Genomic DNA, 14,852 nt, shown 5'->3' with positions numbered 1-14,852 from the left:
AGCTCAAGCGATCTAGATCTTTTGATTTGGGGGGCCTTGAACCGGGTGCCCCCGAGTTTCAGGGGCTGCTTGAGCGGTAGCTGCAGTGGGGCTTGACACTCAGCTGCACCCCAGCCCAGATCAGGCCCCAGGGGCGCGATTTCTGTCTCCTGCCCTTCCCCCACTCCCCCACCCCATGTTCTTCTCTAACCTTCCGGCTGATGGGGAGAAGGCCGAGCCAAGGCCCCGGGGCTTCACGTTGGGAGCCAGAGGTGGGGGTGGAGGGTGGGGCAGCAGGGAGGGAGGAGGGGCGGCTGCTTCCTGTCTGCCAGGGCCCACTGGGGCTCGGGGCTGGGCCCCTGGGCCCTAGTGTCTGAAGCAGAAACGGCTGTGCGCTCCAGGTGGGGAGAGTCGGATCGGGACAGGCCGTGGACACCGTCCCTCTCCGTCCTCGGGTCGGCTCGAACGTTCACCTCCTGCAGTCCTGGGGCTCGGGAACCCCCCACACACGTGCAGGGGAACTGAGCTCCAGGTCCACCTCCGCCACGGACAGAGCCCTGTTCCCTCCCATGTAAAATAAAAGGCCAGATGCCCCCATCTCTAAATTCGCTAGGAGCTTGTAACCTTCTCTGTTCTGCTGTCCCGGCTCTGACATTCCCTATTCTAAGCTCCCTCTCAGCTGGACACATCTTGTTCTGCAACTCCTCCTAGCTGGACATTCCCTGTTCTAAGCTCCTTCCCAGCCGGACATTCTCCATTCTGAGCTTCTTCCCAGATGTACATTCCCTGTTCTAAGCTCCTCCCTAGAGGAACATTCCCTGTTCTAAAGTCCTTCCTATGTGGATACCCCCTGTTCTAAGCTCCTCTTAGTTGGCCATCCCTTGTTCTAAGCTCCCTCCCAGCCCTGACATCTCCTGTTCTAAGCTCTCTTCCCGCTCTGACACCCCCTGTTCTAGGCTCCCTCCCAGCCCTGACATCCCCTGTTCTAGGCTCCCTCCCAGCTCTGACATCCCCTGTTTTAAGCTCCCTCCCAGCTCTGACATCCCCTGTTCTAAGCTGCCTCCCAGCCTTGACATTCCCTGTTCTAGGCTCTCTCCCAGCTCTGACATCCTCTGTTCTAAGCTCCCTCCCAGATGGACACTGCCTATTCTAAACTCCCTCCTAGCTCTAACATCCCCTGAGTACTCGTGGCCCTGATTCTCCATTGACTCCATGTGCTAGGAGGGGAGGCTCCCTAGATTTGGACAGAGAGAACGTAGCTCCCACACCCTGAGGGTTCCTGGTCTAACCCTTCTGCACCCTCGCTTCTGTTTCCCCTCTTCCTTGCTCTGTTGTAAAAGCAGGATTCGGTTCCACTTCTGGAGAGCATTCCCCATTGCCTCCTTCAAGAAGCCCTCCTGATTAAACCACTCAATGAAGGCCCCCTTCTCCCTTGTCCCCCAACACCTGGCTGCTCGGTTCTCCCTGCTCCTGTTTCCATAGTTCCATTTCCCGTCCCAGATTCTCCCTTTTCTAGGGGGTTTCTCCCATCTGCCTGCCAGACTCAGCCCCTGTAAAGCATCATGTCTATAGCAGGTGTATACTCTCAGGGCCCCTGGAGGCAATCAGTGAGCCAGGCCGCTTGGATTGAGCATCCTCCGGCCCAGAGCACCCTCTGCCCCCATTGAGAATGTCGGAAATCATCCAATCCCCACTCTTATCTTCAATATGAGAAACTGAGGCACACACGCACAGGGAACAGAGCTTGCCTGACATCAGAGCAAATTAGTAGCAAAGCTGGGACTCCAAACCAGCTTTCCCGATTCTCAGTCCAGAACTCTGTCTTCTAACCCATTTCTGCATCATTTAAAAAAAAATTCCCCCCCCCACCCCAGGCTGGAGTTAAGTGACTTGCCCAGGGTCACACAGCTAGGAAGTGTTAAGTGTCTGAGACCAGATTTGAACTCGGGTCCTCCTGACTTCAAGGCTGGTGCTCTATCCACTGCACCACCTAGCTGCCCCCAATTTCTGCATCATTTAACAATGAAGGTGAACATCTGTGAGGCATGAATTCCGGATAACTGCAAGCCCACAAGCTCTATTGAAAAGAAATCGGGGTGGGGGGGGCAGCTAGGTGGCTCAGTGGATAGAACACCTGAAGTTAAGAGGACCTGAGTTCAAATTTGATCTCAAACACTTAAACACTTTCTGGCTGTGTGACCCTGGGCACTTAACCCTGATTGTCTCAGCAAAAGAGAGAGAGAGAGAGAGAGAGAGAGAGAGAGAGAGAGAGAGAGAGAGAGAGAGAGAGAGAGAGAGAGAGAGAGAGAGAGAGAGAGAGAGAGAGAGATAAATGGATGGATGGATGGATAGATGGATGGATGGATGGATGGATGGATGGATAGATAGATAGATAGATAGATAGATAGATATAGATAGATATAGATAGATATAGATATATGGATGGATGGATGGATGGATGGATAGATAGATAGATAGATAGATAGATAGATAGATAGATAGATAGATAGAGATAGATAGATAGATATATGGATGGATGGATAGATGGATGGATAGATAGGTAGGTAGATAAATGGATAGATGGATAGATGGATGGATGGATGGATGGATAGATAGATAGATAGATAGATAGATAGATAGATAGATAGATAGATAGATAGATAGACAGACCACGGAATATTAGTCCTGCCATAAGAGAGCCTGACTTCAAAACTAGCCTCAAACACTTACTAGTTGTGGGATCTTGGGCAACTCATTTAACCCCAATTGTCTCAATAAACAAACAAACAAATAAATAAATGAATGAATGAATGAATGAATAAATAAAGTTGGAAAATAAATCGGAATAATACCCAGGAGCCACTGAACGAGGGGATCCATGAGTGTGAATGGGCAAATAATGACACATTTTTTCCTTTTCTTCCCGCCCCCCATTTTTTCAATAGAATTGGTTTTCTTTGTCATTGTTTATCTTAGTTTTTGCTTCTAAAAACAGGATTGTGAGAAGGACCCAGTTCACCAGACTGACTGTGGAGGTGTCCAGGACACAAGAAGGGGAATGCTTCCAAGGCTCCTCCAGCGATCAAGATCAAGGCCTGAGCCCTGAGCCCAATTCCAATTTTGTATTTACATTTTTGAGTCTTTGCATTTAACTTCTCACACTTAAAAGGGGAAAGCTTTTCTTCCATTTGCATTTACATTGACTTTTGAATGGTGGCCAACCCCCTTGGCTAAAGACAGACATTAACCTGCTGTTAACATTAACAGTTAGAAAAATACAGACAGTGGGGATTCACATAATCATACAGGAGGTGGGTGCAAAGAACCTTTGGGATCATTGAGACCTCGTTTCACATAGGAAAAAGCTAAGGGGGAAATGACTTGGCCAGAATCTCACGGCGAATGGCAGAGTTGGGACTGGGGTCCGGATTCTGGGTCTCCCTGCTCAGGGCTTTCTCCAGCATGGACACCACTGAAGCCAGAACCATGTTCCCTGGTGCATACAGTTCGACTATACTACAAAAATCCCAAAGAAAAGAATAGGAAATTAGACCTTTTCCAGCTCCTTTATAGAAGTAGGGATCCACAGGTATAGGACACATATATAATGTCAGGTTTTTTTTTCTCAATATGCTGATCAGTTTTGCAGATTTTTTTTCTTTTATTTTTTAAAAGTCTTTATTGCAGAGATAGGGTAGATAGAGCATCAGCTCTGAAGTCAGGAGGACCTGAGTTCAAACGTGTTCTCAGACACTTAACATGTCCTACCTGTGTGACCCTGGGCAAGTCATTTAACTCCAATTGCCTCAGCAAAAAAAGAAAAAGTATTTTTATATAAAAAGAAAGCAGAGTTAGAAGAATAGAAACACTGACCAGGATTATATGAAAGAAAAAATGTGAACAAAAATAGAGAAAAATATCAATGGGGACTTGGAGAGCTGATGAAGCTCAGAGAGAGTAACTAAAAAGCTTCTTCTTAGGAAGAAATTTATTTTAAAAGGTAAATACTTGAAAATGGATGCTTATTTGTTTTGTTCTTCTTGTTCTTGTTATTTAGAGCTAAGTGCAAGATCAATTATAAAAAATTTAAATAAAAATAAGTGAGAATGAAGTTCTCTTGTGCTGAAAAAAAATATTTTTTTTGTATAAGGGATTGATTAATCTCTGAGAAAAAGGTGGAAGGACACAAGGAGAGAATCTGAGTCTCCTCAAAACAAAAGCAATCAGGAAAATCTCATTAAGAAGTACTAAATTGTAATACACGGAGGATCTGTGCTGTGTAAGGGTATGTTTTTGATAGTGACAAAGTCTTGGGGAGCCACTGCTCCCCCCCCCGCCAGCCCCTGGCTGCTACCTGGGGACTAATGTTCGTGGTTATGAGGCTCTCAGAACATGGTCCTGAGATGATGGACACACAGTCTCCTGGTGGGAGTCTTTCCAGCTTGGTAGGCCCTGCCAAACTTGGGCTCTGCTGGTACAAGAAGGCAGGCAGAGTTGTAGATTTGGAGTTGGGAAAACCTGGCCACCAGCCCTGGCAACTTTCAGTTTTGTGACCTTGGGTAAGTCCTTTCATAATTCCCTGAGCCTCAGTTTCCTAGTCTGTAAAACAAGGTTGGGCTAATTATCCAATACTGTCTGTCTCTTCCATCTTTAGAACTATAATTGTATGAACTCAGCTTTAGCTCCATGATATACTGAGGCATCAGGGGAAGGACCCAAGTGCGGGATTAACCGTTTTTCGGTAGTGGTGTGAAATATATGCTCTCGTTTGTGCCTGCAGCCAAGGTACACAGCTATCGTTCCTTCCACTTGAATCAGTCAATCAGCATTTATTAAACATCTACTGTGTGCCCAGGATCGTGCTAAACCCTGGGAAAACAAGCAAACAAGAGCCAAAAGACAGAGTGTGGTCTCGAGAAGCTTACAGTCTGATGGGGACAACAAGAAAATAAATATATACTGGATTAATAAGAAATGCTCAAGAGAGGGAAGGCAATAGACTGAAGAAAAGATTCCTGTACAAGAGGAGATTTTTGCTGAGACTTAAAGGGAGCCAAGAGAGGCAGTAGGGAGAGATAAGGACAAAACACGCCAGGAATACAGGACAGTCATTGGTGGGAGGTGGACGGGCTTATTTCTGGGCCAGCCAGAAGGCCGTGTCGCTGGATTGGAGAGTATGTTATGGGGACTAAGATAGGGTGGAAAGGTAGGAAGGAACTGGCTTATGGAGGGCTTTGAGTGCCAATTAGAGGATTTTTGTTTTTGTTCCTGGAGGGAATAAGGAGCCACTGGAGTTCACTGAGTATGGGGACGACATAGGTGGCCCTGTGTTTTATGAAAATCACGTTAGTGGTTAGTGGAATGGGGAGAGAGGGGGCATTCAGGCCTCCCAGGAGTGTTTTGCAGTGGTCCAGGTGTGGAGGGTCTGCACCAAAGTGGGGACGGTGTCAGAGAAGAAAATGGCACATGTTGAAGATGTTGCAAAGGTGAAATCAGCAGTCCTTGGCAACAGCTTCGATGTGGGAGGTGACAGAGGGAGGAATCTGGCATAATACCTGGGTTTTGAGTCCAAGTGACTGGGAGGAGGATGTCGAAGGCCAGTAATAGGAAATGTGGAGGTGGGGACGAGGGAGAAAAGGGTGGTTTAGGGGGCCAGATAATGAGCTTTGTTTTAGGCGCCTACTGGACATCCAGTTCGAGATGTCTCAAAGACCACTGGAGATGTGAATTTGAGGCAGGATGGGTAGATTGGAGAATCATCAGCATCAAGCTGATGATTAAGCTGATTAGGTCACCACCTGAAGTAATAATATAGAGGGAGAAGAGAAAGTCAGAGAGAGTGGAAGAGGATCCAGCAAAGAACACTGAGGGGGAGGATGAGTTATAGCTCAGGGGAAGTGAATAGATTGAGGGAATGAGTGGTCAAAGTGTTTGAGGGAGAGGCAATATGTATATTGATATCTCCTGGAATAAGGACAGAAGTTGGAGAGGAGAGAAAAATTGTGAGCCATGCACCGACCTCACTGACTGATGAGAATCTCCATCTAAGTCCGTCTCCAGGACACGGAGGCTCTCAAAGGCCAAGGGAGCACAAATGGTGGTCACTCCTGCCCAAGCTGGCAGTTCTTCAGGTTGACAGGTCCCATTGTGGGAGCCTAAGACAAGCCCAGCCTGGCCCAGTTGGAGAGACTCACTACCACTGAGCTCTGTGTTGGGTTAAACATGGCGGCTACCATCCACTGAAGTAAGAAGACTGTTGGGTTCTGGATGGGAAGGAAATCAGCAATCCTGGAAGTCCTAAAAAGGGAGATTCACAAAGGACATGTCACTCCCCTGTTCCAAAAACCTTGAATATAGAAAGTCTGTTTGGGATTGAAAACTCTTCACCACTTCTTTCCAGCCTTGTTCTTCCATCTTCTCCACAACCAAACTGAGTAATCTGTCATTCTTTGAAGGTAACATTCCATCTCCTGCCTCCCTGCCTTTGCACTGGCAGTCTTCCGGGCCTGGAATGCCATTCCTCCTCATCTCCATAGCTTACGTGCCCTACTTTCCTTCAAAGCTCAGCTCCAGTGCCATCTTCTATATGAGACCTTTCCTGCTCCATCCCTTCTATCTGTCCATGTCTTCCCTTAAAAAAAAAAATACTTTATACTTACCTTGCATATATCTTGCACATGTGTGTACATGGAGAGGCAGTGTAATGCAGCAGGAAAAGGAAGACATCACTGGGCCTGGATTCAAATCTCAGCTCGACCCACTCGAACTTCTATGATTCTGAACAAATCACTCTCTGGACCTGTTACCTTATCTGTAAAATAAAGGGGTTGTATTCAATCAGGGGCTCACTATAGTGTCTGTGACTTTATTTTCAAAAATATTTTGATTGTTGTATTTTAATTTAATTTTATTATATATGATATATATTAGAATTTTATATATATTTACATATAATTATATATTATAATTTTAATATAAGTGGTTTCCTTTGTAATCCTATGCATTTTATTTTATGCATTTAAATGATTTAGAACTGAATAAGTGTCCATCAGTTGGAGAATGGCTGAATAAATTATGATATATGAATGTTATGGAATATTATTGTTCTATAAGAAACCATCAGCAGGATGATTTCAGAGAGACCTGGAGAGACTGACAGGAACTGATGCTGAGTGAAACAAGCAGGACCAGGAGGTCATTATTCACGGCAACAAGATTATGTGATGATCAATTCTGATGGATATGGCTCTTTTCAACAGAGAGGTGATTCAGAGCAGTTCCAATGATCTTGTGATGGAGAGAGCCATCTGCACCCAGAGAGAGGACTGTGGGAACTGAGTGTGGATCACAACATGGCATTTTCACATTTTTGTTGTGTGCTTGCTTTTTGTTTTCTCTCATTTTTTCCTTTTTTGATCTGATATGAGCATGATAACTGTGGAAATATGTATAGAAAAATTACACATGCTCTAACATATATTGGATTACTTGCTGTCTAAGAAAGGGGGTGGGGAGAAGGGAGGGAGAAAAAAAATTGGAACACAAGATCTCACAAGGGTGAATGGTGTATTTTGAAAATAAAAAGCTAAAAAAAGATAAAAGGAAAAAAAATGATTTCGAAAAGAGGTCCATAAGCTTTTCCAGACTGACTGACAAAAGGATCCGGGTCACAGAAAAAGTTGAGGAGCCTCCAGACAAGATGATATCTAGATCTATGATCTCATGTCGTTCACACATAAAGCAGGTAGAGACTGGCTTGTGGTTTTTTTCCTTTCATTCGTATCCCTATTTTCCCAGCAATATCATTAACAGAACTGTACCCCGATTTAATTCAAGTCAATAAAAATTAATTGGTACTATGTGTCAGGTACTGTGCCAAGAGATCAAAGATGAAGATACCAAAGAACATATAGCATATGGCTATATGTATAGCTTCCTATAGAAGATACTAATAGAACATAAAGCAGCTTTTTTTGTGATGATCAAGGATTGGAAATTAAAGGGCTGCCATCTACTAGGGACATGTAATAGAATGCTTCTGGGCTATAGGAAATGAAGAAACTTTCAGAGAATCCTGAGAAGACTTGTATCAACAGATAAAAAGTGAAGTGAGAAGAACCAAGAAAACACTTTATACAAAAAAAAAAAAAAAAAAGGAAAAAAAAAAAGAAAAACGAAAAACGAAAAAAAAAATGAGAAAAACAAACAACTTTGAAAGAATTATGAGCTCTGGTCAATCCTAATGAACGGGAAATCACCTCCTGACAGAGAGGAGCTGGATTAAGATGCAGAATGAGACACACATTTTGGGAAGTGACCAATGTGGGAGTTTGTATGGCTTAACTGTGCTTGTTCAAAAAGTTTTGTTCTTTAATCCCAGTTTAGAAGTGATGGGGTAAGAGGGAGGGGAAAAAAAGTTAGATAATTGAATTTAAAATGGAGTTCCCTATTTTCTATCATCAAGAATAGGCCCTTAATGAATGTTTGTGAGTTGACTGATGGGATGAGTTCAGGAGAAGGAAGGGAAGCTCAGAGAAAGAACGACTGGTCCATGAGTGCCTGGCTAAGTGCAGGGCTGAGACTGGGATTAGGGTTTTCTGGCTCCGAGTCGAGTTACAAGCGATAGAAGGAGCCAGTTTTCCATCCCTTCCCCCATCCTCAAGAAATACCCAAGCACATGGAGGCACAGCCTAACATCATGGTGAAGGGGATTGGGCTGGGACAGCAGGAAGGTAAGACAGAGAGGGCTGTGTGATCCAGGAAGGTGGCAATGTGTTCTCAGATTTCCGAGAAGCAAGGAGACGTCAGGCCTCCTCCCCCTTCCTCCCACTGCCCAGCCAGGAGGCGTGAATGCCGGTCCTAGGACACCCAGAGGCGCCGGCCTTCTCTGGTTCTGTGGGATCCCCCAGCAGATTTTGGGTGCAGCGATGCAGACCCGCAGGGGGTTTGACTGGTAGGGCAGAGGGCTATGGAGAGAGGGGAAAACAGCCTCTTCTTCCATGAGCAGCCTTCCAGGACCTTCCTCCAGGAAGCCTCCCTTGGTTGATCTTTGCGGAGAGAACCACAGATTATTGTTTGCCCTTGTTCCCATAAGGAACCCATGCTAGTCTTGGCAATGTGAATCCCGTCTCGGGCACTTCCTAGCTGAGTGACCCTGAGCAAGTCACCTGCCTCTTACAGGCCTTCTCTGTAGTCTCAGCGAAGCCTCAGGTCCCTTTCAGCTCTAAATCTAAAACCCTGTGGCCCCTCTGAGTCTCTGTAGGATTCATCCGCCCAGATTTGGAGACCATAGTTCAAGTCCCAGCTCAGCTACTGATTAGTGGTGTGACCCCTCTGTAAAAGGGGGTTCTTGGGTACAATGGGAGGGGCCCCTCATTGCAACTTCCTCCTTTAAAAAAAGTGTCATTCAAGGCTCTTCTTGTCTCTGCCATCACCTTGGCAGAAATCTCATGTGCATGGGATTGGGGTGGAGGGGAATCCAGTACTAAAGTCCCCAAGCTCTAATGCTCCTCACAAACCCTGACCCAAACCAACAAGTAATAACAACAATAACAGCTAGCATTTGTGTAGCTCTATAGTATGACATTTCATTTGATGCTCACAATAGATGCTATTATTATTATCCCCATTTTACAGATGAGGAAACTGAGGCTGAGAGAGCTTCCCGGACTTGCCCAGAGCCACAAAGCTGGTGCCTAAGGTAGGATGTGCCTTTTTGGCTCCAAAGCCTTTCTCACTCCAAGAAACCGTTCCTGTGTCACTTGGTTGTCTCAGGGATGAACCCCAGGACTTGCCACAGAACCCACGATACACTTCTCTTCTGGACAACTCTTGGGTTAACAACACACAGCACTGAGATTGCCAAATTCAATATCTCCGAGGCTATTAAGCCATCAGGTCCAAATTGGCAGGATTTACCCCCGCAACAGCCATAATCCCCAGAAGACTCTTTCCCTCTGACTTCTGGGAAAATCTCCCATTCTCTGACTCGGTCTTGGAGCCCCCAGCCCCCAGGGAGTCCACTCTGACTCTATGTCTCTAGCCTGAAACAGCCCGAGTTGGGCCAGATTGGGGATGTGTGTGCTCATGCTCTGGGGGGTGAGAGACGGGAGGGGTGGCCAGCCTCCAGGCACACCCTCGGGAGCCCATGGGGATCAGGGTGGGGTTCCCTTTAAACAAGCCAAGCCCAGCAGAAACAAATTAGAGGGGAGGGGACCCACTGCTTGCTAATCCTCCATTTACAAAAGGCTCCTTCACCGGCCAGGAAAGACAGAGGGGAGGGGAGGAGGAGGAGGAGAAGGAGGAAGAAGGTGCTGGGAACTAAAAGGTTAAGAGTCAAGGACCCTGGAGGAATGAGCACAAAAAGCAGCCCGGGATTGGCCATGTTGGTTCAGAGGCAATTTGTGGACTTCTGATTTACCTACAGTCTCTCAAGGGTGTAGTCGGCCAGTGTGGGCTTCTAGAGCCAGCCTTATGAGTAAATGGAGAAGAATCACAGAAACACTAAAAACACAGACCAGGGGATGTCAGGGCTGGGAGGGAGCTTAGAACAGGGGATGTCAGAGCTGGGAGGGAGCCTAGAACAGGGGATGTCAGGGCTGGGAGGGAGCTTAGAACAGGGGATGTCAGAGCTGGGAGGGAGCTTAGAACAGGGGATGTCAGAGCTGGGAGGGGGCTTAGAACAAGGGATGTCAGAGCTGGGAGGGAGCTTAGAACAGGGATGTCAGAGCTGGGAGGGAGCTTAGAACAGGGGATGTCAGAGCTGGGAGGGAGCTTAGAACAGGGGATGTCAGAGCTGGGAGGGAGCTTAGAACAGGGGATGTCAGAGCTGGGAGGGAGCTTAGAACAGGGGATGTCAGAGCTGGGAGGGAGCTTAGAACAAGGAATGTCAGAGCTGGGAGGGGGCTTAGAACAGAGGGTGTCAAAATTGGGAAGGACTTTGAACATGAAATGGCAGAGCTGAGAGAAAGCTTGGAACAGGGAATGGCAGAGTGGGAAAGGGTCTTGGAACAGGGAATAGAAGAGCTAGAAGAGACCTTAAAAAGCAGAACAGAGTTAGGAAGAGACTGAGGACACAGATGTCAGAGCCTGGAAATGCCATAGAACAGTAACTGTTGGATCAAGGGACAGTAAAAGTCAGCTAGTCTCTGTTTACCGGTTCTGAAAGTGGGAGTGCCATCCTCTGGAAGGAATCAATGGCCAGCTGGGGGCGAGGCCTTCTTCAAGGGTCCTTTCATCTCCATCCCCTATAACTGCCCCATGTGATGACAGGGGATATCTCATCACCTCCTGATGACCAAAAGCCCATCCTTAAAGACGGATCCCTTTGGTTTCAGAGTCTGTGCTCTGTTAAAATGAAAGATGGCAGGGAAGTGAGCATTGGGCTCTCCTGGACCACTGATGGCAGAGGGTCTGGGGACCTAGGATAGGGGAAGGTTATGATTTGTTTTTCAGTCATCGCTGGAAAGACTTGGGGGGGATCTACACTTCCCTCTATACCCCAAATCTCTCTAGGGACAGATGCTTGATTTAACCCTACCCCCCCCCCAACAACAGGGCCAATCTTTAAACTCACCCTCTAAAAGAAACAAGAGTTTCCATCCTTTTTTCTCCCTGGAAAAGACCGATTGGCCCTTGATATTTGGGGGGGGGGGGCTACAGACAACTTCAGAATCATAGAATCTTAGAAGAAACCTCTGAGGCCGTCTAATTCAATTCCCTCATTTTACAGATAGGGAAACTGAGGCCAGGAAAGTTAAAATTATACCTAGAGGTAAAATTTGAACCCCGGTCTTCCAGCTCCAGAGACAAACTATGTGGAGTCAGAGAAAGCAGCCTGGGAACGGGGGGCTGGGGGCGGGTGAGGAAGAAGCCTCCCTCTCCACCTCAGTCATTCCAGTGAGATTTCTCCCTATCCCCCCAAACACACACCATGTCCACCAATGACTTCAGGGAACAGAAAGCCCAACTTTGGCGGTCCGTGGCCTCCTTCTGGTGGCCAGGGGTCCGGGCTCCCTCAGCTCCGGACCCTCCTAAGCCAACATATCCACCGTCCACCCTCCCTCTAGAGTGGGGGGGTGCCCCAGAGAGGGAGAGGTCAGATGCGCCCTCCTTCCTCAGCCCCCCCCCAAAAAACAGGGATCTCTCAGTTCCTGCTCTGCCCCTGAGGCCCTTAGTCTGAGGGCCCGGGAGCTAAGGGGAAAAAGAAATGGAAAGGGGGACCCACCGGGAGCAAGGAGCCGGGGCTGGAGGCCGTCAGCGGCAGAGGGGCGGAAGGAGGAGGCCGGGAGGCCGGGCCCGGAGGCTGCCTCTGGCTGGGGCGCCCGTCCCATCGGTTCTGAGGCTGGCCCGCCGGCTGCTCTCAAAAAGCTTTTTATGTGAGAGAGTGTGTGTGTGAGTGTGTGTGGTGCACATCACATGATTGCCGTTCACCTGTATTCCGAACAAAGACGGCTCACTGTTTCAAGGCCCCAAACCCGAGGCCGGGCACAGGGAAGAAGGGCGGGTGGGAGGGGTGGGGGCTGGCCACACTGGGGGTGGCGTCGGGGAAAACTGGGGGGGGATTGTCAGAGTCCGGCGAGGGAGAGAAAGAGAAAACCCTTATCAAACTCCTAATTCATCGGGCTCCGAGTCCCGACACACTGGTGCGATTGTCTGGGGTGTGTGTGTGTGTCCATGTGGGGGGTTTTACAGTGTCCACCCCCTGCACACCCCCTGGCCTCCGCTGTGTGTGACTCTTTCACTGTGATCCGGCCCCCTGAATCTGGCCTTCCCCCCGGCCAGGGGCCGGCCTGCGGCCCTCACCCCCCCACGGGACCCCCGACACAGAGCTGGCCATCCGGGCTCACCCAGCTGCGGGTGGGGCTCTCAGGTGTCCAGACTCTCCCCGCCTCTCCTCCCCCCTAAGCCTGAGGTCCACTGGGGAGGCCATTCAAGAGCGGGCCAGGTCCCGAAGCCCACTCTCGGAAGCCCAGAAGAGACCATATGGACAAGAGGAGAGGAGAGGGTGGGCTGCTGGGGGGGGGTGTCCAGGACCTGGATTCAAATCTTTCTCTGACACCAGCTGGGTGACCCTAAGCAGCCCTCCCTCTCTGGGGCTCAGTTTCTCAACTGACTTTGGACTAAACGATCCCTTCCGGGTTGCTGGCATCCTGTTTTTTGTAGGGCGCAGGGAAGGGGGGGGACATAATGAGGAAGGGCAATGGAGACATCATAAAGAGAGGTGAGGATGGAGGAAAACGGAAACAGGAGACTCTCTTGGGAGTAGGAAGAGGCGGCAGGGACGATGGCCTGGGGGCGGAGCCACTAGGGGCTAGGGGGACCCTAACCCTCCCATCCCCCCATCCCCATCAAATGGACTCCGAATTTGGATCGTCCAAGGTTACACAGGGTCACACGGGGTCGGGCTGTCCCAATGTCCCATGAGGCACCGAGGGGAAATTCTAGTGGGCTTGAGGGTCACTAAGTTATCTAAGTCTCCCTCAGTCTGCACCCACAATCCTTCTTGCAGTCGTTGCCCCCGTGGGGAGCCAAGGCTGGGGTCCTTAGAATCAGGGATTGGGGTGGGGGCTGCTCCCCCCAGAGCCTGCCTTTTCTTCAAGGTTTAGACACAGGAAATTCTGTTGGGGGTGGGGAGGGGAGACTCCTGACTTCAGGGGGAGAAAATCCTACTCCCCTGCCTCCAATTCTCTCCCGTAAGCAGCCCTCCCTCCCCCCAACCTTAATTCCCTAGCTGGACCAGGGAGGAGGCACGTGACAGTGACACGCTGGCCACACCCTCTCCCCAACCTCATCCTGCTCATCCCTTCCCCCTTGCCCCAGGTTAGCTCTGCTGGCAAACCCGAGGGAGGGATGGAGGGGGAGGGAGAAGAGACAATCAACCCAGTGTTCCCCGCCGGGACCACCTCCCCAAGGGCTGGGAAACGGGCTCCCCATCCCAGGTCACCTCCACGCCTCCGGCCCAGGGCAGGAGCACAGGGGAGACATAGACCCTTGGACTGTCAGAGCCGGGAGGGAGCTTAGAACAGGGGATGTCAGGGCTGGGAGGGAGCTTAGAACAGGGGATGTCAGAGCTGGAGGGCATCAGAGAAAGCTTAGAACTTGTCAGACCTTTAGAACATGGACTTTTAAAGCTGAGAAGAACCTTAGAACAAAGAACATTAGAGCTTGAGAGGAAGATTTGTTGCAGAACTGTCCAAGATGACCTCAGGTCCTCTACCCTCTGATCCAGAACTGCTCATTACACTACATTGTACCTCAGTGGTCTTTCCCTTCTTTTTCTCCTTCCTCCCCATCTCCCAGCCCCTTCTCTCATGGGTTCCTCCTAGACACTCCCACACATGAAGGGACTCCGGCAGCCAAAACTCTCTGTTGTAGTCTCCCTCGCTCCACATTACATCTCACCTAAAGGGAAGGTGGTCAGCTGCTTCCTGCTCTTAACTTCAGCTGCCCTGGTCCTTAAAACATGGCTGATGTCCCCATGCAGAGCAAGAGTCCATGATCTTTTGTCTGGGGGCCTCAGTTTCCTTTTCTGTTAAATGAGGACTTGGATAGGATGGTCTATCTCTAAGCCCCCTCCCAGCCCTGACATCCCCTGTTCTAAGCCCCCTCCCTGCCCTGACATCCCCTATTCTAAGCTCCCTCCTGGCCCTGACATCCCCTGTTCTAAGCTCCCTCCTGGCCCTCACGTCCCTGTTCTAAGCTCCCTCCTGGCCCTGACATCCCCTGTTCTAAGCTCCCTCCCGGCCCTCACGTCCCTGTTCTAAGGCCTCTCCCAGCCCTCCCAGGCCACGTTGTAGGGGCTCTCCCAGCACTGACAATCTGCACTGGAACATCCCAAGTCCTTTCCAGCTCCACACCCCTTAGGTGGGTGA

This window comes from Sminthopsis crassicaudata, chromosome 5, assembly GCF_048593235.1.
Source record: "Sminthopsis crassicaudata isolate SCR6 chromosome 5, ASM4859323v1, whole genome shotgun sequence".
NCBI lineage: Eukaryota > Metazoa > Chordata > Mammalia > Dasyuromorphia > Dasyuridae > Sminthopsis > Sminthopsis crassicaudata.
The sequence above is the reverse complement of the archived record's forward strand: the minus strand, read 5'-3'. Positions refer to the sequence as shown.